Here is a 3,421-nt window from a genome sequence, read left to right on the forward strand (position 1 = left end):
TGACAGGTACAGCAGAGTATGAAATGGCGAACGAGCCAGTGTTTACATTTTGCAAAAGGTTGAAATTTGAAGTGACAGTGGAGAAAATACTTGACTGTTAAATCTGAACCCTGCAGAATCGAAAAATAGATTTTTTTTCTGATCGACCTACGAATCAGTGTTGTAACTCATCAAGTACTAATGATTTTTATGAAAGCCGAGTTACGATCATGATTACACGTACCTGCCTCTATGCCGGCTTGCCACGAAAATGAGTGAGTGAGTTTAGTTTTACGCCGCACTCAGCAATATTATGGCTATATGGCGGAGGTCTGTAAATAATCGAGTCTGGATCAGACAATCCAGTGATAAACAGCATGAGCATCGATCTGTGCAATTGGGAACCGATGACATGTGTCAACCAAGTCAGCGAGCCTGACCACCCGATCCCGTTAGTCGCCTCTTACGACAAGCATAGTCGCCTTTTGTAGCAAGCATGGGTTGCTGAAGACATATTCTACCCCGGATCTTCACGGGTTTTGCCACGAAAGAGTGACAGCGATGACCTAACGCAATGAACTGTGTAAATGCTACTAACTTGGAATTTCTTGCAAACTGTTTTCATCATTTGGGACATGATTGTGGCCAAGCGTATTTTAAAGTCACCCATCGTGACAACCTTGTGGGAAAGTTGACAGAAAGCAGAATTCTGGTGGTTCAATTTCTTACATGTATTCTTTTAACGAGGCAACGGGACATAATGGAATATGAGTGATATCAATTTGGTGTTTCGCCTGACCTGAAGTGGTGCGGTTGTGTTGTATACGTGCGCAGTGAAGCGGTCATGAAATCAGACTCCTTTTGTATACAGATTGATAGTGTCTAATTTTATTGATTGTCCAATCAAATTTGAGTATTTCACGTAGTCATGGTAGAATGAATGTTAACTCAGTTCCTCGGTTGACGTTGAATGCCAACTCTCTCGCTCCTGACGTTGAATATCAACTCTTTCACGCCTGACGTTGAATCTAAACTCACTCTCTCACCTGACGTTGAATGTTCAGCCACTCTCTCGCCTGACGTTGGATCTAAACTCACTCTTACATTGTCAGGTTTAACAAGATTTCATGATGAAATGTTAAGCAATGGAATATTTAACAATCACATTTATAAGGACCCTATCAAAAGATGTTTTGTAGAGCTCGAGACAGAAATTAAATCGTTTACTTGTATCCAAATGTGTCAACATTTGGCTGTGAGACACTTCATGACAGAAGTTTCGAACAGAGACATAGTCACAGTAATAATTACACAGGACGACGGATGTGAGAAAACAGTAAGAATTGTTCTTCAGCCACTCACGGAAATGGGTGGCCAGGCTCGCTGACGTTGGTGATGATGTTATATCCCATCTGATCGATACCCACGATGTCAATCACTGTATTGTCTGAACCTGCCTCGATTATTTACAGACCGTTTATCTAGAATGCTGCTGAGTGCGACTTTGATCAATAAACAAGTAAACAAATAGACTCTCTAAACTGATTTTGGAAGGGCAAAATAAACGATTGTTCAAAATGCTTGAAACAAGTCTATGAATTGTAAATAAATAAATCTCAAGAGTAAATGCTTATTTGAATGGCAGCATTCTTAAGGTCTTTGAAAGGCAGTGTTCTGATAAGCTGAACTGTCGATCTTGAACAGTATTGAGGACATTTTCATGCTAATGAGTATTGCTTTATAGATCTTGGCTTCAGCAATATATAGATCAACATGACGAAGACGACAATAAGAGGGATGCTCTCCGTAGTTGCTAATTGAGTTTACTGTTTTATGTTCTGCTATAGCGACTTTGATAAATACATGTTTAAGCGCCGTGAATGTTCCACAATACCTGAAGACTAATTACTTCTACGAGTCATTGGGACTATTAATTTGTATTTGTAGACATTCGCACCATCTACCACGGAGTCGAGTTGGAGTTCTGGGCACAGATGGACAAACCTTCAATTTACAAGTATTTGGTTCCCTTATTGTTTTACGCCACCTATATGGCTGCGGTCTGTAAATAATCGAGTCTGGACCAGACAATGCAGTCGTCAGCATCACGAGCATCGATCTACGCAATAGGGATACAATGACAAGCGTCAACCAATTCAGCGCCCCTGACCACAGGATCCCGTTAGTCGCCTATTATGACAAGCATGGGTTGTTGAAGACCAATTCTAAGCCGGATCCTGACGGGTTACATATTAGTAATTTATTATTATTATTATTTACAGACCACCGCCATATAGCAGGAATAGAGCTGAGTGTGGCGTAAAACAAAAAACAAACTAATACGCCACACACTCTCTGTACTCTCAGAGCTACTTTTTCAGCATGTCTTTTATTTACTTATGGCAGTACTGATAGGCATCATTCTATGCACGCATTTCTGTAATCCTTGACAACAATATTTGTAAATGTAAGCAGCAGAATTAATAAAATAAATATATTATGATTCCAATTTTACTCAATCAATGAATACACTATTGTACCACTGTGCTTTGCAACTCCCGATTGTTTTTCTGCTTTTATTCCATTTTGTATGGTGGGAGTAATGAGATATAGCATCAGGCGAAAAGAAAAAAAAATCAAAAATAGGACATAAAAACAGATGCTTCAATCTGAGCGTGATCGGTGTTGCTGGCAGGACATGATAGTCCACCCTTGCGCAAACACTTGGTGTCACCACTAGCTTTAGTAATCCATTCATATATACTGAGTCAAAGAAACTTCACAAAATGTAACGTTCACGTGAAAGGACTCCTATCGAACCACCATGAACTATTCCAATCTACTTCAGTGGAATTGCAGAGGACTTAGGCATAATTTTAATGAATTGCAATTATTAACTCAAGATATAAATCCATCAGCTATATGCTTACAAAAAACATATCTCAAAAACACGGATAAATTTGATTTGAGGCAATACATTTCATTTCATTCATTTTCCCCTCCTGGTGATAAGGCTACTGGAGGCGCTTCCATTTTGGTGCGACAGGGCATCATTCATAGTCCTGTTCCCCTAAATACAAATCTGCAAGCTGTTGCAGTTCGGCTCACCTTGCATATTACATTTACGCTTTGCTCCTTATATCTGCCTCCTTCTTTGGGTCTTCATCTGAGTGAGCTTCAAAAGCTATACGACCAGCTCCCAAAGCCATGTATCATCATGGGGGATCTAAATTGGCACAATCCTTTATGGGGAAGTCCATACATTAATCAAAAAGGAAAAGTGATCGAGGATTTTATATCTTATAATGACCTGTGCATCTTTAATGATGACTCAGAAACTTACCTACATCCTGCTTCAGGTACGTATTCGTCACTAGACCTGTCTCTTGCAGATTCAAATTTGTTGAATGAATTCACATGGTCAGTCCACGATGACCTCTGT

This window comes from Haliotis rubra, unplaced genomic scaffold, assembly GCF_003918875.1.
Source record: "Haliotis rubra isolate DU_JTF1 unplaced genomic scaffold, ASM391887v1 Scf332, whole genome shotgun sequence".
Classification (NCBI taxonomy): Eukaryota; Metazoa; Mollusca; class Gastropoda; order Lepetellida; family Haliotidae; genus Haliotis; species Haliotis rubra.